Genomic DNA, 25,641 nt, shown 5'->3' with positions numbered 1-25,641 from the left:
CCCGGTCGCAAGTCCTTGCAGAGAGATCATTCCACTCTGTGTTGTCATATTCGGCGAGCCCTCCATACTAGCCTCTGTGGACAAAGAAAAACCCACCTCCTCAGGTGGATTCTGGTCCCGTGGGGAGCTGGCAGCTTGCGGCGTCGGTTAAAGGGGTGGCGTCCTAACGTCGGGGCTAAGAGTGATATCATGCTCAGGGGAACCCACCGCACTACTCTCCGGCGGTGTCCCCAATGAGCTAGGACCCGACCCTTCTTGTTCCCGTTGTAGGCGTCGGAGAAAATCATCAATGGTAACCACTGGGGTTAAGGGTCGCCGGGAGGCTCCTCCGGTATTCCTTCCTCGTCCTAGGGGCAATACTTGATGTTTAAAGAGATATGAAGATCAAAACTTGTACCACCAATTACAAATAAGATCTTCAAAAATATTTTAACCTATTTATTATCAAACACAATTACAGTATATGCTCAATGCTGGCTTAGTGGTTGCTGTTTACACTAGTCTACTACAATATTTTAAAGTTTTCTAGAAATGTTTTTGTATTTTAAATTAGAAACTGATGCCTAAGGAGGAAAAGGATCTCAGAAACCTTACTGATATAATTAATGTTGTAGTCTGACTCATGGTTCCAAGTTTCTATCATCAATCCTTAAAAAACCTCCTTTTTTCTCTTTTCTCAATTATATATTCAAAATAAACCCATTCTGTTCAAAATTGTTTTACAAATTCATGCCATCATATTTTCATAAAAAAACAACTTGTAGCTCCAAGATTACAAATCAAAGCATGGGGCAGGCACATAGGATCTCTTAGGGAAAGAAGGAAATAGTGGATGCAATGGATGGGCCATGTGTTGTCAAGTAATTATTTTAAGCAATGTCTTCCACTATGTTGCAGTGGACTGGGGTCCTCAAGAGGATCAGCAAGAGTCCCTTTTTAAGGTCTCGGCTCTGTAGAATGTTTCGGGTCGTTTGTGGAACAAGAGAAAGAGTAGTCTCATGTTCGATGTTTGCAGAGGGAGGAGTTGTCTCATCTCATTGGTGAGGTGAATGCTTCTTTGGCCATGGTTTGGATGCAGATCCCATGGAATGGGCCTCCCAAGCATTTTCCTTTGCCACAAGACCCCTGTCCGCATGATGAGGGCAGAGTAGGAAGTGCCAGATGGACCTCTCTGAGGCTCCAGAGTACTTGATCATCTATATTCCTTTTGCTCCTAAGGAGATGGTAAAGTATTGGTTGTCCCCCAAGGTCAACGCCCTGGTTTAGAGAAGTTTTCCTCTTAGGGATGCCATGATAAGAAAGTGGAGCAGCAGCTTCTCTTTGCTTTTTTAGTAGGGGCATTCAGCATCCAGGTGGCTATCTGCAGGAGTTATATCAAACAGGCCATACTGTGGTGGCTGCAGCAGCTCCCAGAGTCACCAGAGGAGTCTCGCTAAGAGTTTGGTGCAGTGTTTTTGGCGAATGTTCTTTACAATCTGGTCTGTATTGCTTCTTGCTCAGTAACTGCTTCGTGGTAAGGTGATGGTGGCTGTGGCTCTGCCATTGAGAGGCAGACGCAGTCTTTAAGAAATTGTCAGTTGCCCTTTAGGAGGTGCTTATTCTTCGGCAAAGACCTTGAGAATTTGGTGAAAGATACAGGGGAGGTGTGTCCTCTTCAGCTTTCTATTCTGCATCAGAAGGGGGTACAGCATTCCACAGGTTCTAAGTGCCGTTCCAAAGGCGCATAACGTTTTTGATCCACATGATGTTCCCCAGACCAAGGGGGGAGGCTGGGCTCCTTTTGTGGTTCTTCAAGTCCAGTGCTGCCAGCTCTCCTGGAGGAGTGGCAACTCTTTGCCCTGCCCAGTGGGGGGCAGGCTGTCTGTCTTCTGGGACAAGTGGGCCCAGAGGTGATAGAGAGGGGATACTTCTTGGAGCTAGCCTGTCCAGTTCCCAAAGCCTTCATGGTTTCCACCTTCAGCTTGACACTAAAGCAAGGAGTGGTCTCTTTCCCTCTTCAGCTCCTTTATGAGCTGAGGGCAGTAGAACTTGTGCTGCTGGTAGAGCGTGGATGGGGCCAGTATTCCATCTATATTGTGCAGGGTTGATTTGATTTAACTCCAATCAATTTTAATCATGATTGAACCGCAAGGTAATGGCGGAATAGAAATTTCTCATGTAATTTAAATTGTCAGAAAGACTTGATTTAAATCATGCCTTACCCATAGGCATTGCTCCTTCTAAAGATTGGCCGACAAATTAAAAAAAAACTTCTTTTTCCTGTGGGCAACAAGTTCTAAAAGCCAACAATTTTCCAGATTTGCAAGTATTCTTGTGAGTGACCATGTAAAATCTGTGAGCGATGCTCCTAGAATGTATGAGTGATTGCTCATGTGCTCAGCTTAGTGGGAACATAGTCCATAAGTAGATTAACTTCATTAAAATATTTCCAAACTGGGTCTCTCTTATCGCCATTATAGAGTTTTTCTTCCAAGGAGAGAATATGATGATAAAACTCAGGCTGTATACACAAAGATCCCAAGACTTGTGGAGTATTCTGCTCAAAAGGTTTCAGTTTAATTTTTTCTGCTTGCCCTTCCCTCTTCACACTTCCTCTTAAGTGCTAAGTTTATATATCTGCACAAAGAGCTAAGGGGTTCATTCTGTGTACATTGATTTGCAGATAAACAATGGGGCTAAGGTCTTTTTCTCAATTCTTGTATACAGTAGAATCTCAGTTATCCGGCACCCACGGGGATTGGTGGATACCGGATAACTGGTTTTCTGATTAATTGAGAGTATGATAGAAACCTTGTCTAACACACTCTCAATTCCCCTGCCCTGAAGCACCAGCATGGCAGTAGTCCTGAGCAGCAAAGCCCTCCTCCCTCCCTCAAGCCCCAAAGTGGCAGAAGCAGGCAGTAGTCCTGAGCTGCAACCCCTTGCTTCCTCCCTCTTTCTTTTCCTTACTCGAACCGCAGCAGTCAGTAGAAGGCAGCCTCAAAACAGGCTGCTTGTGGCCAGCCCTGACATGGCTTATCCTCTGATGTGTCGGTAAAGCAGCCTGTACCTCCTGCTGACCGCTGTGCTTTGGGTAAGGAAATGGGAGGGAGTGAGCGTGGGCGTTTGCGGTTCAGGACCGCCGCCTACTTCTATCACTTTGGGGTTTGAGGGAGGAGAGCTTTGCAGCTTAGGACAGCTGCCGCGATGGTGCTTCGGGGCGGGAGGGATGGGGATTCGTAGCAGCTTGGGAGCCTGAGGAGGGTGGATTTGTGGCTCAGGACGCTGTCGCTGGTGGTTCAGGGGACACTTTTTTTTTTTTTTTTTTCTACTAGCAATTTTTTTGCCAGTTGTGTGAGATTCCTGGTTAACTGTACTGTATTTCATAACATGCTTTTTCACAGCAAAAAAGTTATCTCGGCAGACACAAATTCAGTTTTGAGAAATGCAAATACAAGCATCTGAGATAATATCTTCTAGATAGAAAAAAAAATTGCCTGTGACATTATGAATAGATTAATGGAATTCATTTACTAAAAAATTTAAACATTGAATGAATATACAACCTCATGCTACATAATTAAATACTAATCCTTATTTCATGATGATTAACTTTTGAACTATAATGTATCTTAAATAGAAAACTATTTCTAGATAGATTTTGTTTTCAAAAAAGCATTTTATTTAAAGAAATCAGATATATATTTTTTAATCATTGATTTTTATCTTCCCTGATTTTGTGGTTCCAAAGAAAGGTGGCATGTTCCGGCCTATTCTGGACCTCAAAGAAGTGAATGCTTGTCTATTGGTTCAGCACTTTTGCGTGGAGACTCTGCGTTCTGTCTTTCAGCCAAGGTAGTTTCTAACTTTCCTAGACCTCATGGAGGGCTACTTGCATATCCAAATTGAGGATTGCTACAGAAGATATTTGCACTTCTATGTGTAGGGTCAACATTTTCAGTTCCAGTCTTTGATTTTCGGCCTGGCTATGGTGCCATGCACATTCTCCAAGGTAATGGAAGTGATGGCTGCTTACCTGATGTGCCAGAGGGTGTGGCTTCACTCATACCTGAGCGACTGGCTGATTCAGGCTGACTCGGAAGCGGAGTCTGTCGAAGTCACAGCTCAGATGATTTCTCAGCTGGATCCCTTGGGCTGGGTTGTGAATCGGTCCAAGAATCACTTGGTGCACTCTCAGGTGTTGGAATACCTGAGGGTCCGGGGGATGGTGTTCCACCCAGAGGAGTGGGCACAGAAGTGCTAGTTTGTGAACTTCACATACTCAACAAAGAGGGGGGGAGAAGGACAGTACATGTCAACCTGAGATAAAAGTGAGTTTATTGAATACAATCATCTTTTGAAACATTAAACGTATATGATAATCAGTCTTTCTATAAACATCCTCCAGACCTGACACAGTCCATGTTTCAGCTTCTGAAACAAAGGTTGCCTCAGGGGCTCAAATGAAGATCTACTAGATGGTGCTGGAATTTCACCTGCTTCTGGAGGGCTAGGCAGTCAGAATAATGTTGGCCAATGCCACAGCTGTGGTTTACATCAACAAGCAGGGCAGATACTGGAATCAGGCAGTGATTCTGGAGGCGGTGAGTATAGAAACATAAAGGCCAAATGGCCCATCCAGTCTGCCCATCTGCAGCATCCACTATCTCCTTCTCTCCCTACGTACCTGTCCTGTGCTTTCTTGAATTCAGCCACAGTCTTTTTCTTCACACCTCTACTAGGAGACTATTCCATGCATCTACTACCCTTTCTGTACAATAGTTTTTCCTTAGATTATTCCTGAGCCTCTTAACCTTGTTCTATGTCCACTCACTCTGGAGTTTCTTTTCAATTGAATTATGCTACATAGGTATTTAAACATCTATCATATCCAGTGTTCTCCCCAGAAATTTTTTCCAGCCGGGTGGCATGAAAAAGTAGCTGGGTGGGGCGGGACGGGGAAATTTGATGGTGGGAAAAATTAAGGGCTCCTTTTACTAAGCTGCAATAGCGTTTTTAGCGCATGCAGAATTGTCGCGCTACACGGCTAGAACTAACGCCAGCTCAATGCTGGCATTAGCGTCTAGCACGTGCGGCAATTCTGCGCAAGCTAAGCGCGTGGTAAGACCGCTAGCGCAGCTTAGTAAAAGGAGCCCTAAATGTGTACTATTTGTATTAGTAAATTATTATTAGTTATTTTCCAATGCTCAATATGGCAGCCTTTCTTAAGGTTTGACACTTGTTCCATAGTTTTTTATTAAATTTAAGAAGTATCCAATTCTAGAAGTGAATAATTAGATATTTGCCCTCTTTCAAATGGTATAGAGCAGTGCGTCTCAAACTTTTTTAACTCTGTCACACTAAACGGAGCAAATGTTTTTCATGGCTGGAAAATTTTCTGGGGAGAACACTGTTGCCGTTAGTTTTCAAGGTCCAATCACGTCAAAGAATGATGCTTATCTGGGCAGTTGTATAATAAAAAGAATGGATAAGATAACATAAGAAGTGAAATTGTCATGAATCAGGGATACATACCCTGTAGGTCCTAAAAGCAGGCTTGTGAATTAGATATAAACTATGAAGGCAGTGGTGTACCTAGCATATGTTATAGCCGGAAAAACCCAGATACTATGAAAACTCAATGTGTAATAGGATAAACACTTTCAAAAGGGAGTATGGTAAAGTCCACTAAAGTAAATCAAACAAACACAGCATAGACCAAATCACTTCAACATGAAGGTACATAGCATTTGTGACACCCGAGGCCCATCATTTTTTGACACCCCCCATCTGTATGAAAAACATGATTTTTAGTAACAATCCACACATCACACAAGAGTGTACCTCGGAAAAGGCAGCATCTTATATACTGCAGTGAGCAGTACAACATCAATACACCCATTGTAAAACTAGTACAGATCAATCCTACACAGTCAATCCTAACTGAAAACCATGTCTTTCGAACACACAGAACACAGATAACACCTTCGCCTAGTATGGAATATGTAATCACAAACTAACCCCTCTCCTTTTTACAAAACTATAATGTGGTTTTTAGCCATGGTGGTAACCGCTCAGACTATCATAGAATTCTGAGCAATTACCACCATGGCCGGTGCTAAAAAAAATACTCTACAGTTTTGTAATAGGGGGGATAAAATAGAAAAACGTAGACAAAGGTTAAATTGAACCACCAAGAAGCTGGACTCTGTATACAATGCAACACCACAGAAACAGCGATGCATCTCCCCTAAAGCAAAAAAATAAATATAATTTTTTTCTACATTGTCTTCTCTGGTTTCTGCTTTCCTCATAGTCTTGTCACTCTCTTCCTTTCATCCAATCTACCCTCTCTCTGCCCCTTCTATATGGCATCTTCTCTCCTTGTATTCCCCTTCCATCTCTCCCTTCACCCCTATTATTCTGGCATCCTTCTTCTTCCCTTCCCTCCTCCAATGGTCTGGCATCTCTCTCCTCTTCTTTCCTTCCCTCTCCCACACGCCCATGGTCTGGCATTTCACTCTCTCCTTTCCCTTCCCCCCACTTCCATCAGCATCTGCCCCCTTTCTTTCCCTCCAACCCAATTCCATCCAGTATCCTTCCCCCTTATGTCTCTCTCTCCTTTCCCTGCACACCAATTCCATCAGCATTTGCCCCCTTTCTCTCCCTCCACCACCATTCCAAACCACCCTGACCCCCTTTTTCACCCTCTACCACCATTCTATGCTCCTCTCTCCCTCCAAACCAGCAAGGTCCCATGATGACTGCTTCTGTTGCCTCTGCCTCTGGAAGATGTAAGTGATGTTGGAGGGGGTGGGCCGGCAGACGCAGGGAGTTGTGGCAAAGTTCCGCAATGACTGCAGCTGCCAGTCCACCCCTTCTGACGCCACTTACATCTTCCGGAGGCAGAGGCGGCAAATGCAGTCATCGCAGAACCTTCCTGCACTTCAGTGTGGCTGCCGACTCTGCTTCGGAATAAGTACAGCAGCCGCGCTGAGGTGCAGGTGCCATTTAGAGTAGTTCGGAAGGTTCTGGATCCAGCCAGCTGTGTACCCCCCTAAGGCTGACACCCGGGGCGGTCTGCCACTGTATGAGGGGACAAAAAATAATAAAAAGAATGGATAACTTGACCGATTTAGACATGTCATACAATTATAACCACAAAATATGTCATAAAATGTAATTCTAAACTCAAAAGACTCCAGACGAAAAGCAGACTATAGAAAGGAAACCAGAAAAGACCGGGTAAGATGAAAAGTGAAACCTGGGAAAGATCTAAATTATTGTTCAAATGAGCTTCTATTAAAACCAAAGAATAAAACCACAGCACTCGGGAAAGTAAAAAAGGGAGAGTAAAATGGACTTAACAAAAAGGTCTCTGCACTGATGAGATAAACTTGTAAGCAGAATAAATGTGAACATGCGACAGTGAGGCTATGATATTTGATCCGTTGAAAGAGGCGTCAAAAAAGTGTTGGCAGTGGATTGATAGGGGAGGGGCATCGGGCTGTTAAGAGGCTGCTTTAATAAATAAATGAAAATACTGGTGAAAAACAAAATAAAAAACCAAAACCATGATAAAATGCCGAACCTGACTGCAAGTGATAGTGAAAGTAGCATAAGGCACCCTAAGTTAGTGCCAGAGCTGCTTAGAATAAAGAACCGTGCTGTACATGAGGAGAAAAAAAGAAAGAATGAGGTGATAAGATGTAAAGTGCTGGCCCCTCACTGCACCACATGATAAAACTAAGGAGCGATGTTCTAGAGCAGGGGTGCCCATACTTTTGGGCTTGCGAGCTACTTTTTAAATGACCAAGTCAAAATGATCTACCAACAATAAAATTAAAAAAAAACACAAAGCACACTGTACGCATAGAAAATGTTAATTATCATTCCTATTCCAGAGTTTTTCTAACAGGTCAAAGCAGATGACTCTATGCACTGTCACCTCAGTAACAACCATACAAAAATAGACAAATATACCCCCTCCGTTTTTACTAAACCACGATAGCAGTTTTTAGTGCAGGGAGCTGCGCTGAATGCCCAGCGCTGCTCTCGACGCTCATAGGCTCCCTGCGCTAAAAACCTCTATTGCGGTTTAGTAAAAGGGGACCTTAGTGTAAAATATAGACAGCAGATACAAATTCAGACACATTTTGATCACTAAATTTAAAATAAAATCATTTTTCCTACCTTGTCTGGTGATTTCATGAGTCTCTGGTTGCACTTTCTTCTTCTGACTGTGCAACCAATCTTTCTTCCCTTCTTTTAGCCTGTATGCTTCCTCTCCTCCAGACCTCATTCCCTCCCCCAACTTTTCCTTCCTCTCTCCCTGCCCTTTCTTTCTCTCTGCCTCCCTTTCTTTTTTTTCTGTTTCTCTTCTTTCCTTCTGTCTCCCTGCCTGCCCTTTTTTTTTTCTTTCTCCCTGCCCTCCCCCAAGCCACTGCCATCGGAGACCAGGACCCAAACCGCCACCAATAACAGGCCCCAAACCGCCACCAATAACAGGCCCGAAAGCCGCCGCCGCCCCAAGCTCTCCCTGCTTCGGCCGACCAGCATTCCTCTCCCCGACGTCAATTCTGCCGTCGGGGAGAGGAAGGCTGATCGGCCCAAGATCGCAATCGACCTATTGGGGACATGCTGCCGGGTCCTGCCTTTGTGGAAACAGAAAGTAGGCAGGACCCGGCAGCAAGAAGAGCAAATGCTTCACTAACCTGTCTCCCGCCTTAGCCCATAGCGAACGCTTGCTTCAGGGCTCGCAACATGTGCGTGCCGGCTTCCCTTCTCCTTCCCCCCCCGGACATAACTTCCGGTTTCGGAGGGAAGAGAAGGGAAGCCGGCACTCACACGCTAGAGCCCCAGAGCATAAGTTCGCTACGGGCTGAAATCTCCAAGCCGGGTTTTTTTTGTTTTCTTTTTAATGTTCAGCAGCGGCGGCAGCAGCAGATGATAGCCAGGCGCTCGTCTAAATTAGCTGGGCGGACCGCCCAGCTGAAAGGCCCTAGGGAGAACACTGCATATCTCCCCTCTCCTGCCTTTCCTCCAAAGTATACATATTAAGATCTTTAGAACCTAACGGATGTAGCGGTATATAAGAAATAAATTACATTACATTAAATCTGTCCCTGTACGCCTTATAACATAGACCACTAACCATTTTAGTTGCCTTCTTCTGGACCAACAACTTCCTGTTTATATCTTTTTGGAAGTCCATCTCCAGAATTGTACACAATATTCTAAATGAGGTTAGAGTCTTATACAGAGGCATCAATATCTCCTTTTTCCTACTGGCCATTCAACTCCCTGTCCACCCAAGCAACCTTTTAGCTTTCACTGTCGCCTTTTCAACCTGTTTAGCCACCTTAAGATCATCACATACTGTTACACCCAAGTCCTGCTCCTCTTTCGTGTACAAAAGTTCTTCACCCCCTAACTGGGGTTTTTGCAGCCCCAATGCACAAACTTGCATTTCTTAGCATTAAATCTTAGCTGTTAAATTTCAGACCATCCCTCAAGCTTCACTAGGCCCTTCATGTAGACACCCCTGATGGTATGGAAAACTCTATTGCAGATTTTGGTTTTATCTGCAAAGAGGTAAATCTTACAAGTCAGCCCTTCAGCAATATTGCTTACAAAAATGTTAGAGAACAGGCCCATGAACCGATCCTTGAGGTACACCACTGGTAACTCTTTCCTCAGAGTGATCTCCATTGACCACTACTCTCTGTCGCCTTTCACTCAACCAGTTCCTGACCCAATCCATCATTTTGGGGCCCATACAAGTGCACTCTGTACTGTGTGGAACACTGTCAAAGGCTTTGCTAAAATCTAAATACACCATGTCTAGTATTCTTTCTCTATCCAATTTTCTGACAAAACCTGCCTCTAGTGAATCCATGTTACCTTGAGTCCTGTAATCCACTGGATTTCAGAAACTACACTAGGCGTTTCCATTAATTTACCTGCCACAGAAGTCAGACTTACTTCTTCCCTCCACTTCTGTGGAGACAGACCACATCTGCCATTCTCCAATCCTCTGGTACCTCTCCCGATTGTAGACGAGCATTGAAATAGTCAACCAGTGGAGCTGTCAGAACTTCCATAAGTTCACTCATTACCATTGGATATACAGTACACCATCCGGCCCCATTGCTTTATTCACCTTTAGTTTAACAAGCTCCTCATAAACACAAACCTCTGAAAATCAGTCTCCCACACCTCCAGTCCTATTTGCTTTTGTTTTTTGCGGTCCCGCTCCCGATGTTTCAGCTATGAACACAGAACAGAAATATTTGTTAAGCAATTCAGCCTTATCTTTATCAGCTTCTACGTATTTCTCCCCTTCACCGTTGAGACTAATGGTGCCACTTTTGCACTTTTTCCTATCACTAATACGAGGGGTGTTCAATAATTTATCTACCTCAGTAGGAAATAAAACAAAAATATTTTGAAAACTCTTATTTTTCAATATAGTCCCCTGATAGCCTCATACTCCATCCATTTTTCCTACAATGACTTTAACACCTTTGAAAATAATTCTTCTGTTTGACCTTCAGACCAGGATGTCACAGCTTCCTTGACATCTTCATCACTTGAAAATTGGTGTCCATGGAGAGATTTTTTCAAAACTCAGAACAGGAAATAACCCAGGGGAGCCAGGTCAGACTGTAGGGTAGATGGTTCAGCTGCTGAAACCCACGTTCTCGGATTGCAGCCTATGATTGTCGTGACATGTGCATCAGTGCATTGTTATGAAGAAGTAACACACCTGAAATGAGTTTTTCTTTTTTTTCTCCTTGATTAATTCCCACAAAGCAATCATTGTATTGGTGTAACTCTCCCTGGTTATGGGTGTGTTGTGTGACTTGAAATCCAGAAGCAAAAGTCCATCATCCCTGAAGACAGTTGCCATGGCTTTGCCTGCAGATTTTTCTATCTTGAACTTTTTTGGGTTGAGGGATGACTTGTGCTTCCACATCATTGACTCCATTTTGGACTCAGGATCTCTGTGATAGACCCAAGTCTCATCTCCAGTCATCAAACAATGAAATAAATTCACCTGGTCTTCATGGAGCAAATCCAAGTTCTCCTGAAGGCACTGGAGCCTCGTGGCCTTTTGACATGGTGTCAGCATTCTTGAAACCCATCTTGCACTAATCTTGGCTATTCCCAACTTTTCATGAATTATTTTCCATGTACCTCCTGAGATGCCAATTTTTCAGCTATTTGGAAAATCTTAATCTGTCTGACAAAATTAAATCCTCGACTTTCTTGTACATTTCTGTGGAAGTTACTTCCACAGGCCGTCCAGTGTGAGGGTCATTTTCAATAGACTCTCTACCCCACTTAAACTGCTTGCTCTAACATTTTATTTTGTAGGGTAGGAGACAGACTCATCATAAACTGCAGTCATACGTTCATAGATCTCCTTTTGCTTCTTCTCTTCTTTTGTGAGAAATTTTATCCCTGAATGGTGCTCCAAATCTAGCAGTTTTTTACTTGATTCTGACATTCTGACAAGGACTCTCCTGACATTCTGACTCTTGGAATGTTAGACTTGCACTGAGCCACAACTGTGCATGAGTAGCCTTGAGATCTATCACAACATGAACATACTTGTTTCAACGCTTGCTACTTTCTTTTGTTCTCAGGTAGATAAATTATTGAACACCCCTCGTATATCTAAAAATGTCTTGTCTCCCCATCTTACCATGTTTGCTATTTTTTCTTCCATTTGTGTCTTTGCTTTCTTGACTACTCAAACAGCCTCTCTTAACTTTTCCGGTTATTTTTGCCTGTCTTCTTCTTTCTGTGATCTTTGTAGTTGATGAAAGTTAACCTCTTTTTCCTTTCTTTCTCAGATACTACTTTTGAGAACCAAAGTGACCTTCTTTTCCTCTTACTTTTACTTGATTCCTTACAAATTGTTTTGTTGTACTTATAATAGCTCCTTTCAGTTTTAACCACTGCTTTTGTACTCCTTCCAAATGTTTTCATTTAGGCAACAATTCCATGATCTAATTCCCATCTGAACAAAGTTAGCTTTTTTTAAAGTCTGAAACCTTCACTTTCGAATGAGCCTTCTGTACATTGCTCTTAATATTAAACTACACCATACAGTACTACAACAACAACAATTTATTATTTTTATAGTGCTACCAGTTGCACATAGCCAGATGATCATTTACTATAACGTCAGAAACACTTTTCCCGTTTGTAAGCACTAAGTCCAGTATGGCTCCATCCTGCATGGTTTAGCTGCTGGAACAGTTCTTGTAGGAACAGTTCTTCTACTTCTAGGAGATCTGCAAAAGGGATATCCCAATCAACACCTGGCATGTTAAAATCTCCTATTAATAGTACTTCACCTTTTTTACAACCATATTTTGAATGTCTTCTATTAAAACTGTTCACTTCTTCCATCTGTGGAGACCTGTATATCACACCAAAATAAATATATTTTCCTTTCCCTCTTGACTCACAGTGCTTTTACCTTACCCTGCAAATATGTGACTTTAATATGATTTTTAACATATACAATAATGCCATTCCCTTTTTTTCCTACTCTGTCTTTCTTGAACAGATTGTAGCCAAGTATAGTTTTTGTATATCCCAATCATGGCTCTCTGTGAACCATGTCTCCGTGATCGCCACTAAATCCAACTCGGTCTCCTCCATCATAGCCTCTAGATCCAGAACCTTGTTTACCATACTTTGAGCATTAGTATATACTGTTTTCCAGGCCTTGCCCCTTTTCCTCATTTGTGTAAAGATATTTAGTGATTTACATAACTTGAAACTTTGATCACCCTGCCTCACGATTCTAGATTAAAGACCTCTTCAGTAGGTTAGCCAGTCTGCTGCTGAAGACATTTCTTCCCTTCTTTGATAGATGCACACTATTCCTGTTCAGTAGCCCTTGGAAAATCATCCCATGGTCCAGGAAAGCAAAACACTCATGATGACAGTATCCATGCAGCCAAGCATTCATAGCCAGTATGCAAGTTTCTCTGCTCTGGTCTTTACCCTTGACAGAGAGGATTGATGAGAACACTACCTGTGCACCTGACTGGTTCACCTTCTCTCCCAGAGCTACGAAGTCACTTGATACTTTCAGAGGCTTACCTCGCAGTATGGATGAGCAGCATCATATAATAGTCATTAGGCTTAATGAGTCTTGGCAAGCTCTTCATAACATCTTGAATTTTGGCGCCAGGCAGAAAGCACACCTCCTGGGACATCATGTCTGGTCTGCAGATGGACACCTCTGTATCCCTCAGAAGGGAATCACCAAACACTACTACCTTTCACCTCCCTAGTGGTCATGGATCCAGCAAATTTGGGGTTTTCAAGCTTTAGTCCTTCCTGTCTCTGGGATGCTCTCATCTCCTCCACTTACAGGGTTGTATACAGTTCCTTAATTCAAGGGTAGGTGGAGTCACAGTATCAATCCTGCAGGATATTATAACCTGAGTCCAGCTGTCCTCCAACAGCATGACCTCTTTTTCCCCACTGCTGTCACTGGGCAGAGATCAATCTGTTAGCCCTTTAAGCGGTTCACATTGCGGTCAAGGACAATCTAATGGTGGACTTTCTCAGCTGCTCTCTCTTGGACCCTGGGGAGCTGGTGCATCAGGCCTTTCAGCTCATTCTGGATCGTTGGTGGCCCTATGGTGATAGGGGACAACACAAAAGCAGATCACTTCTTCAGTTGGTGGAGGGATCTGACCTCCCAGAAAATCAATTTCCTAGTTCAACCATGGCCAGAGATGGAGCCTCTATATGGCTTCCCTCTGTTGCCCCTCAAAGGATGCCTTCTATGCAAGATTGCACAGTTTCTATACTTTGGTCTTGTTACCTTTGGTTTCTATACTTTGGCCCTGCAGGCCTTGGTATGCAGTCCTCTGGCATCTTTTTATAGAGGATCTGTTTTCACTACCCAAGGGTTGGCATGAGCTGGTAGAAATGGAAGACCCGGATCCCTTCTGGCTTAGAAACATAGAAAAATGACGGCAGAAAAGGGCCATAGCCCATCAAGTCTGCCCACTCTAATCACCCACCCCCTCGACTTAACCCCTCTAGAGATCTCACATGTGTATCCCATTTACTTCTAAAATCTGGCACGCTGGTTGCCTGAATCACCTGCAGTGGAAGTTCGTGGCTTGAGGTTGGTCATTGAAATTAGGAGCTTAGAGAGGCAAGGGTACTCTCCAATGAGGATTTCTCTGTTGCTTCACTCTCACAAGTCCTCTATATCCCTGGCCTATGTCAGGATCAGGTGCATTTTTGAGTCCTGGTGTGGGAAGCACACTATCTCTTTGGAGGGCTTAGGTTCCTGATATTTTGGGATTCTTACGACAGGGGCTGGACCAGGGGTTGGCCTTGAGCTCCTTGAAGATTCAGGTGGTGTCGCTCTCAAGTTTTCAGGAGAAAGTGAATGGCATCTCTCTGGCTTTACATGGAGAGGTAGTGTGGTTTCTGAAGGGAGTGGCACATGTGTGCCTTCCACTTTGGCCTTCCTTTCCATTGTTGGATGGTAGTTGGGGCTATATGAGGTTCCTTTTGAGCCCTTGTGTCTGTCCTCCATCTCAACCTTAGAACAGTTTGGTGTTTGGTGGCCATTGCTTCAGCTCAGAGGGTCTCAGAGCTCAGACTCCATGTCATGATTCTTATTTGTCCTTTTCAGAAGATTCCATGTCCTTGCAGACAGTCCCCTCCTTTCTGCCAAAGGTTGTTTCTCCTTTCCATCTAAATCAAGAGATTTGCTTGCCCTCCTTTGTGGAGGAGGGTTCAGTGACTCCAGATTGGAGACTTCAGAAGCTAGATGTTCAGAGGACACTTTTCAGTACCTGACAGAGATGAATGAATTTTGTTTTTGAGCACCTTTTCATAGCCCTTGGAAGGGTCAAGTGGCCTTGAAGGTCTCCATTGCGAGGTGGATTAAAGTGGCTTTTGGATTCATCTACATCAACAGGAATTAGGTTAGTTCCTCGGGCTGAAGGTCCAATTCGCCAGGGCTCAAACTGTGTCTTGGGTGGATGCCCAGGCAGTGTCCCCTGAGATTTGTAGGGCTGTTATTCACAGAGCCTTGTAGGGCTGTTATTCACAGAGCCTTGTCTTCTCCAACCCACTAGATCTGCTTCGGTATATCCCCTTTATGCAGAATGATGGACTGACAAGAAAGGAGAAATTATGCCTTACCTGATGATTTTATTTTCTTATTCAGCAAAACCATTCTGCAATCCTGCCCGTGGAAGACCTCAGCTTGGGGTCCTAGGTGTGCCCTGTATTCTCTCAGTTGCCATAAAATTAAAAAAAAAATATTTTTTTTTCTGATTCATAGCAAGATTGGGTTTTCCTTGTATATGCAGAATAGTGAATGCCACTCTTTGGTGGAGTACCGTATTTTCACGCAGATAACGCGCACCCGTGTAAAACGCGCACACGGGTATAGCGCGCAGAAACCACGATTTTATGTACAAAAACTTTTGTATACCGCGCTCACGGGTATACCGCGCATGCTGCCCGACTGTCCTTTCGCCCGCCCCGACTCTCCTCTGGCCACCCCGACTCTCATTTCGCCCTCCCCGACTCTCCGTGCGCTGTCCCGACTCTCCGTTTACCCGCCCTGCCCTGCCCTGCCCCCCCCCCCCGGCAGGACCACTCGCACCCCCACCCCGAAGGACCGCCGACTCCCCGACAATATCGGGCCAGAAGGGAGCCCAAACCCTCCTGGCCACGGCGACCCCCTACCCCCACCCCGCACTACATTACGGGCAGGAGGGATCCCAGGCCCTCCTGCCCTCGACGCAAACCCCCCCTCCCTCCAACGACCGCCCCCCCCAAGAACATCCGACCGCCCCCTCATAAATGCTTTTATTAGAAGCTTATGGCTTGCCCACTAAATATCCTCCCTTCTGGAAGACACAGCAGAGAGTCTAATAAGAGCCCACGAGAAGAGACTGTGCAGCGAACTCAAATGAGTTACTGTGTTCAGGTTTCAGCTGTGTCAGCGGCACGGAAAGTTACTGCCATCACTTATCTGTATTGATTGCTGCAGGGAAGGGCTGAATCGGGCTGTTGTGATGACAATATCTCATTCCGGCGCGTGTACACACACGCACGCAAAAATGGACACACGGGTAACCCTGAGTTAGGCATGAGCACTATAAAGACATGAGCACTATAAAGACAATGAGTTAGGCATGAGCACTATAAAGACCCGCGACCCCCCTGGCCGACCCCCACGACACCCCCACCCGCCTTCCCCGTACCTTTGTGTAGTTGGGACAGACGGGAGCCAAACCCGCCTGTCCGGCAGGCAGCCAACGACGGAATGAGGCCGGATTGGCCCATCCGTCCCAAAGCTCCGCCTACTGGTGGGGCCTAAGGCGCGTGGACCAATCAGAATAGGCCCTGGAGCCTTAGGTCCCACCTGGGGGCGCGGCCTAAGGCACATGGTCGGGTTGGCGACCATGTGCCTCAGGCCGTGCCCCCAGGTGGGACCTAAGGCTCCAGGGCCTATTCTGATTGGCCCACGCGCCTTAGGCCCCACCAGTAGGCGGAGCTTTGGGACGGATGGGCCAATCCGGCCTCATTCCGTTGTTGGCTGCCTGCCGGACAGGCGGGTTTGGCTCCCGTCTGTCCGGCCAACTACCAAAGGTACGGGGGAGGGGGGGGGGGGTGTCGTGGGGGTCGGCCAGGGGGGTCGCGGGTCGGCTGGGGGGGCGGTCGGAGGTTCTTGGGGGGGGGGGCAGTCGTTGGAGGGAGGGGGGTTTGCGTCGAGGGCAGGAGGGCCTGGGATCCCTCCTGCCCGTAATGTAGTGCGGGGTGGGGGTAGGGGGTCGCCGTGGCCAGGAGGGTTTGGGCTCCCTCCTGGCCCGATATTGTCGGGGAGTCGGCCGGGCAAGAGGGCTTGGGCTCCCTCTTGCTCCGATCGTGGATGCGGGTGCGGGTGGGAGCGCGTGCGAGCGGTCGTTCGGGGTGGGGGTGCGAGCTGTCCTGCTGGGGGGGGTGAATCGGGCGTCTGGCGGGGTGGGAACTATGTAAAAAAAATTTTGTATACCGCGCTCACGCGTATAACGCGCGAGGGGTATGCGCGGTAGGTAAAAACGCGTATAACGCGCACGTTATATGCGTGAAAATACGGTACTCGCTTGCTGCTAATTATGGTTACATGGTTGCATTCTGAATGGACCTTTTGCTTGGAAAGATGCAGACTGGAATCTTCCAAAGAGCACCATAACTTATCCAGTGATGTCACTAGTAGAATTCAGTCCTTTTTCTACCTCCACCTGCTGGAAGGAAAAGATAACCCGTTTGTGCAGAACAGTTTCGCTGAATAAAGAAAAGAAAACTATCGGGTAAGGCATAATTTCTCCTTTATTAATTTCCTTTGCTTGAGTCCTGCTGGAGCACTCCAGAACCTACCCAAGGAAGCCATGGTAATCAAAGACTGTCAGTCTGACAAAATCAGTAAGCTAGCAATGAATGTTGCTGTCCATTCTTGAAAGTAACTGGCCTAGATGTAGACTTGATATATGGTATTCTTGTTCCTGGATTAGCGACCATGAAGTAGTTTTTGACCACGTCAAATTTGGCTTTGGTGCTGTATTTGAAACGTAAAATGTAACAATTGCATTTGGTTGTCTTAGCTTTGATATAGTAGAAGAATGCACTAGGGGAGTGAAATCAGCCCTGACCTTTTTTTTCTTTCCTTTTTCTAGCTCTATCTTCTGGATATAACCCATTGGAATGGACTTGTCAGAAAGGAAATAGGTAAGTTTTTATATTTTACCTTTTTTCATTCAATATGAATAGACAAAAAAGAAAGATTACTGTATTTTTCACTCCATAAGACGCACCTGACCATAAGACGCACCCTAGATTTGGAAGAGGAAAACAAGAAAAAAAACATTCTGAACCCAGGTTCTGCACCCAGCCCCCCTCACTCCCTGCCAGGCTCTGCACCCAACCCCACAGTCCTTGCCAGGTTCTGAATCTGCACCCTGACCCCCTCCCTGCCAGGCTTTGCCCACTACCCCACACTCCTTGCCAGGCTCTGCACCCAACCTCACACTCCTTGCCAGGTCTTCAACCTGTCCCCCCAATACCTTTTAAAATCCCCTGTACCTTTTTAAATCCCCCGTACCTTTTAAAAACAAACCCGCTCCGTACCTTTTAAAAACACCCCCGCCCCATACCTTTTAAAAACACCCCCGCCCCATACCTTTTAAAAACACCCCCGCCCCATACCTTTTAAAAACACCCCCTGCCCCGTTGTACTTTTTTAAAACTCCCCCCACCCCGTTGTACCTTTTTAAAACACCCCCCCCACCCTGTTGTACCTTTTTAAAACACCCCTCCCACCCCGTTGTACCTTTTAATAACACCCCGTTGTACCTTTTAATAACACCCTTATAGCCTGGTAGTCCAGCATGTATCGGCACGGGTAGGAGCCAGCTTTCTGTGTTGCTGCCTGGGCCCGCGCCGTTTCCTGAATGGCTGTTGTTAGTTCTCATGAGAACTGATGGCAGCCATTCAGGAAGCGGTATGGACCCAGGCAGCAACGCGGAAAGCTGGCTCCTGCTCATGCTGATACACGCTGGACTACCAGGCTCTAAGTGTATTTTTAAAAGGTAGGATGGGGCAGGGTTTAAAAAAAAAAAAAGGTATGGTGGAGGGGTAAAAATTTGTATCTTCACTGCATAAGGTGCACCGACATTTCCATCCACTTTTGGATGGAAATAAAGTGTGTCTCATGGAGTGAAAAATATGATAATTGATGACATTAATTGCATGCCTACCTCCTTTTTTTTTTTTGTAAATCTTTATTCATTTTAAATTTTACAGCAAGTGTACAAAAATCCATTCACTAATATACAATTCCACTTGAAATTTTACAATTTTCACACAAAAAGAGTTTGCCCCAACCCATCCCACATGAAACATATTTTATAGATAAATATCACATAGTATAATAACTATGTCATTCATTTTTATTTATCATTGAAAACTAAAAACCCACCCTCCCACCCAACAAACACACATATTAATTGGGGAAAAATGCTAATTATTCATTATAATAATTTATTAATGGCCCCCATACATCCTTAAATTTATTAAAATATCCTTTTTTAACAGCTAATGTTCTTTCCATTTTATACACGTGACATACCGAATTCCACCAAAAACAATAATTTAATCTTTTCAGTTATAAGTTATTTGTTGAATGGCAACTCCTGTTAAAATCATTAAAAGTTTATTATTGTTAGAGGATATTTGACATTTAGCCCTCATAGACATGCCAAATAAAATTGTGTCATATAACAATGCTACAGGATTCTCTAGCATACAATTTTTTTGGTCCCAGATCGATTTCCAAAAAGCATTAATAAAAGGACAGTAAAATAATAAATGATCTAAAGTTCCAGCCTCAAGATGACAATGCCAACATCTATTAGACTTAAAGCAGTCCAAATTTGTAAACAAACAGGGGTCCAGAATGCTCTATGCAACAGAAAAAAACCATGTTTGCCTCATAGACGCAGACATTGTACATCTCATCCTCCAAGACCAAATACGTGGCCATTGAGATGCATGAATTTGATGCTTAATCTCAATGCTCCAAATATCTCTAAATCCAGTCTTTGGTTTTTTATTCAAATAGCCAGATAATAATTTATACCACTGCGTGGCCTGGTGACCCAGAAAGTCTGCCTGAAAGCATAAGAATTCTAAACTAAATTGATTATTAAGAGATTTCCATTCAGGGAACCCTGCTTGAATAGCCTGTTTTATCAAGACCAAATTTATGTTGCAACTGTGAAAATTCCAGCAGCTTACCATTAGATATAACGTCATCTAAAAGTACATATACCCGCTTTAATCCAATTCTTCCAGACAATCTTGAAACCGCCTATTTGGATCTTGGAGTTTAGCCATATATTTTGATATGTAGATTTTTGAATTGGAAGAGGTGTTAAATTAGTAACATATTTTAAAGTTTTCCATGTGTCCATTATTATCCTATTACTTTTCCATATTCTAGGCATTTTAATACTGAGTAGATGATCAAGCCTGAAAGGAAACATGAGCTGCCATTCCAACCATAGCCAATCCGGAAGCTTTTCCATGAATTCTGGGAGGACCCAATACATACCTTGGCACATGATATAGGATTGGTGGTACCTGTAGAAGTTTGGAAAATTTACTCCTCCCTCCTCAATTGGCTTTTGTAAGGTCACTAAGGCAATTCTTGCAATTTTACCCAACCAAATAAATTTAGTAAGAATACTATTCAACCTTTTATAAAAAGACCCCTGAAAAAAAACTGGAATCATACCCATTTGGTAACAAACAACAGGCAAAATCATCATCTTGACAGTTTGGACTCTTCCCCACAAAGACAAATGTAAAGGATTCCATTGCTCACATAACTTTTTTACTTTTTGCAATAAAAATTTTTCATTCACTTTCATTGTCTCATCGAGTGTATTTTTTAACCATATACCTAAATATTTTATTCCTCCTTCTTTCCATATAAAAGGGAATGAATCAAATAATCCTCTTGTACAATGCACATTTAGAGGAAGAATTTCTGATTTGGATCAATTTATTTTATAACCTGAGAATTTTCCAAATTTCTCAGTCAGATCAAGTAAACATGGAATGGTTGTTTCAGGATTTCTCAAATGAAGCAGTATATCATCCGCATATGCAGATACTTTATACTCCTTTCCAGAACGTGGAATACCCTGTATCTCCTTCACTTGTTGAATAGCTAATAATAAGGGTTCAAGCACTATATCAAAAAGCAAAAGAGACAGGATAACCTTGTCTAACCCCCCTTTGCAATTTAAAACAATCAGAGAAATTATTGTTAATATACAATCTAGCAACAGGAGAGCTATACAAGGTTTGAATTATTTGTATAAATCCCGAACCAATACCAAACCACTCCATGGCTTGATACATAAATGTCCATTCCACACGATCAAAAGCCTTCTCTGCATCCAAAGATACAGAGAAGGCCGGATCCCCTATGTCTTTTGTTAGATATAACATCTGAAAGGCCAATCTAGTATTATTGGAAGAGTCTCTGAGCAACAAACCCTGTTTGGTGCATACCAACTATATAAGGAAGAGCCTTTGCCAAGCGCATGGCCAAAAGTTTAGCCAATAATTTACCATCAACATTAATCAAAGAAATAGGCCTGTAGTTTGAAACCAACATGAGATCTTTATTTGGCTTTGGCAAGACAATGGTCAACGATTCTGCCATAGTGCCTGAAATACAACCTTTATTTAGTTGATTCTGATACAAATTTAATAAATGAGGTAATAGGGTAATTTGAAATGTTTTAGAAAACTCTACCGTAAAACCATCACCACCTGGAGCGGTCCCTACTCTAAGAGATTTCAATGCTGTTTGTAATTCTTTTAATGATATCGGCTCTTCCAGACTTCTTTTTATATGATCAGGAACCTTCGGACCTTCAATAAAATTTAAAAACTCTAAACCATCCTTTTCTTTATCTAAATAAGGCTCAGAAGAATACAGGCCTTTATAAAATTTTAAAAACTGCTTTAAAATAGGCCCAATTTGAAAATGAGTATCTCTTTTTTCATCTTTAATTGCACTTATTTTTGTCTTCCTTTTTTTTACTTTAAGATAATTAGCCAATAATCTTCCCGCCTTATTTGAATTACCATAATACAAAGCTTGTTGACAAAGAATATCATTCCTAACCAATTTAGAAGAAATCTCATTATACTTACACTTAACTTTTAAAGAGCTTGCAACGTAGAATTTTCCCATTTTCCAATCAATTTTGACTCCAAGAATTTAATTTCTTGCTCTAACTTGAAAAATTGCTTCTTTAGTTGTTTTTTTAGTATAAGCTGAGAATGATATAATTTGTCCTCTCATGGTTGCCTTAAAGGCATCCCACAAGGTTTCTATAGAGACTTCTTCTGTACTGTTAATTTGAAAATATTCATTAATTTTTAGTTGAAAATCTTCACAAAATTTTGGGTATGCAAGCAGTGCATTAGCAAATCTCCAAACAGGCCTAACATTATCTTGATCAGTAAAATTTAAGCTAATCCACACACCACCATGATCTGATAAAATTATTGGATCTATAGAAGCTTGAATAACATTTTGTACTAACTTATCTGAAACGAAAATATAATCAATTCTAGAAAAAGATTTATGAACATGTGAACAAAATGAAAATTCTCGATCATTAAAATGAAGAATTCGCCAAATATCCTTTAAATTACAGGAATTTACAAAATTATCCAAACCTAATGACTTTAAAATTTTACCAGGTTTTTTATCTAATAAAGGGTCCATAACAGCATTAAAATCTCCTGCCACTATCAAATTACTAGCAGCCGGAATTCAATTTGATTCGAATTAGGGGCATACACATTAAAAAGTGCCACAGTAGTACTGTCCATACTCATGTTCACATGCACCTATCTTCCTAGTTGATCTGCAGCCACCATATTAAACACTGCAGAGCACTTTTTGTTAATCAGAATAGCTACCCAAAACCAAGCTACTTTGGCTTGGCCCTAAACTTGATCATCTACCCACTTCCATCCTACTGCCCACAGGCTCCTCTCTACAACTAGAGTTCTCTAGCAAAGTTCTGGGCATCACCATAGATTCCTCGCTATCCTTCAACGACCACCTCAACTCCCTGATAAAAACATGCTTTCACAGCCTTCACATGCTGAGGAAAGTGAGGTCCTGCTTCCATCAAAATCACTTTGCCGTGCTTGTACAGTCCATCATCCTCTCCAGATTGGACTATTGCAATTCAATTTACCTTAGCTTATCAAAGAAAGGCCTCCACAGACTCCAACTAATCCAGAATACCGCGGCAAAACTTATCTTCTCAAAAAGAAAATTTGACCATGTCTCTCCGCTCCTGTCCAAACTGCACTGGCTTCCTGTCATCTCCAGGGTCCACTTTAAATGTGCCTGCTTAACCTTCAAGATACTCCACGGCATCCTACCTCCTCTTATTCCTCTATCCTGGAATTCCTCAAATCCATTCTCCACTAGATCCACGCAAAGATTAAAATTATCCTTCCCCTCCCCAAAAGGTATCTCCCTCGTCGGTAAACTCGGGTCCTCCCTCCACTTCAGAATCGCTCAGCTCTGGAATAGTCTCCCCTCCCCTCTCCGCGACTCGAGCCCCCTTCTACCATTCCGTAAGACTCTGAAGACTTGGCTCTTCTCCAAAAAGTAACCCGTTCCCCCTAGTACTATCACGCCTACCTCTCTCTTACCTCTTCTATAAATCCACTGGAGTTCCGTTCCTTCCCTAACCATGTAAACCGTGTCGAGCTCCACCTGTGGAGATGATGCGGTATATAAACCCAAGATTTAGTTTAGTTTAGTTTAGTTTACCCCAGCTTTCTTCCCTATCGCAGGTGCAAAGAAACAATCTTTCACCCAATTACCAATTAATTTCTTTGATTCATCTCCAGTAAGGTGAGTCTCCTGTATAAAACAAACATCCACATTCTGCTGTTTTAAATATAATAGTGTCTTTTTTCTTTTTATCGGATGATTAAGGCCATTAACATTTAAAGAAAAAAATTTTGAAATCCATTATACAAAATGAAACATAATAATTACATATATCCACAAAATAATTATTAAATAATCTTTTCCCCCACTCTGAAAATCTAAATTAATCCCCACCCCTTTCCCAAAAACCCTCCCACTACTCCCCCAACCCATTCCCACCCCACCCCCAATATAACAGTGCCAACTTCGAAACGCACATACTAGATCAAGTAAATGAAAAACTCCCCCCAGGCCAAGCTCATAATAATTCTCATAAATACATTATCATCCTAAATAATATAATGTAAGTCATTTATTAATAAAAAATCACTTAAATTCTATTCTCAATCAGTATTATCCCCTTTTTTTCCCCCCTAATGATTAACATAAGAAGATATATGCTATATTCATACAAACAAAGAATAATCTTCTTCCATTTAACCATATAGTTAAATCCCCAATGTACATAAGAATGACTCAATTAGCAAAATTAATAATAATAACTTTATTCTTTTATACCACCATAACCAAAAGTTCTAGGCGGTTTACACTAAAAGGAGCTGGACAATCAGCAAAATACAATAATACAGTAAAAAATACAAATATTCATAAAATAGAATTTCAATAATAAAACTCACTAAGTAATAAACTTATCAAACAAAGTGGTCTTAATTAATTTCTGAAAACAGCAATAGGATAACATAGGTTTGCTGAATACATTTACCTAACCAAGATTGTTGCCTAACAGCTTGAAATGCTAGGGTCCTATATAACACCGGGGGCGGCATAAAATGGACAGGCGAGAGCAGGCCAGAAGGTAAGGCACAGCATGGAGCATACACAGCATGGGGCTCATAATCAAAAGAGAAATATGTCCAAAAACTGGCCTCAGTCCCTGTAAATATTCCCCTTTACCCCTTCCATTCCAAAAACAACAATACTCCAATCACCATCCACTCAAATCACCACTCATTAACATACAAAATCCAACATCCAACATACTACCCCTCATAATGCTTACTTCCACATTCACTCAGACTACAAGACATCCTTCCACACATAGACTTGAAAGCAAGTAAGAGATTATACCCAAAAAATAAAAACATGTCGAGCTCATCACAAAATAAACTTTGTTACAAAGGCAATTAAAGAATCTGTATTCTATTATAACGATACCATGTAATCTTAAATAAACACAAAGCTATTACAGTCTTTCACCTTCAACATGTGACTAATATAATGTTGTTTTATTTATTTATACTTTTTTTTTTCAACCAAAATACCCCATTTTCTAATCATTCTTTGCCAGTATTTTGACAGAACACCAAAAAATTAATTGTGCTACACATAGAATATAGCAAGCCAGCAAACTTTTCCAAAGTGCAGCATATAATAACCTTCCATTTTCAACATCTCCAGGCATTCTCAATGCAGCGATTCATCCGATCTTCTGAAAACTATCTTCAAGTTCTTTTAAATCTAAGGTACAGCATCCACAGAACTCCATTTAATTTCCTATGCAGCACCAATCTTTAAATTGGGCAAAGGTCAGATTTAAAGTATAATGCAAAATGAGGATCTAGCCGTATCATACAAGCGACCCTCACAGTCTCAGTACTGCACATCATGCCTCATATCTCTCTCCATATTGCCATATCCTTTCACAAATGTTCCATTATTGTTTATCCTTATAAACTTCCATCGATCTTTTTATAATAGAAACACGAACCAAAGAGATGTTTATTTTTCCTTAAGACTAACTTTCCAGTATATCACTGCAGCAAACAACTGATATAAATGAGCACGTGTCATTTGCCAGAATGTTGAGCCCTTTTCAAAATTAACTGTATCGATTCAATGTTGAAGGATTATTAATCTTGTTATAATCAATTCTTCAGAGAAAAATCTTTAAAGGTATCAATACAAAATAAATAAACATAAACAATAATAAAAAGAAAAAAATACTGTTACCAAGATATCCTTCAAGAATCCATAGGCAGATCATATTGATCTAAAAATTCCTTCAATTTAACTGCCTCTTCAAAATTAAAAGTTTTGTTTTCATAGGTCAC

General features: G+C 42.5%; 1 protein-coding gene across 17 annotated transcripts in view; it reads left to right on the top strand.

The window, feature by feature from the left end:
- Window positions 1-25,641, top strand: part of MICAL3 (microtubule associated monooxygenase, calponin and LIM domain containing 3) — a 711,269-nt gene that overhangs the window by 32,818 nt on the left and 652,810 nt on the right. For all 17 annotated transcript variants that reach the window (XM_033950898.1, XM_033950894.1, XM_033950891.1 and 14 more), the window contains one exon: window positions 17,706-17,757. The gene's annotated coding sequence lies outside the window, so the exon portion shown is untranslated. The remainder of the gene's footprint in view (window positions 1-17,705; window positions 17,758-25,641) is intronic.

This window comes from Geotrypetes seraphini, chromosome 7, assembly GCF_902459505.1.
Source record: "Geotrypetes seraphini chromosome 7, aGeoSer1.1, whole genome shotgun sequence".
Taxonomy (NCBI): Eukaryota; Metazoa; Chordata; class Amphibia; order Gymnophiona; family Dermophiidae; genus Geotrypetes; species Geotrypetes seraphini.
The sequence above is the reverse complement of the archived record's forward strand: the minus strand, read 5'-3'. Positions and strand labels throughout refer to the sequence as shown.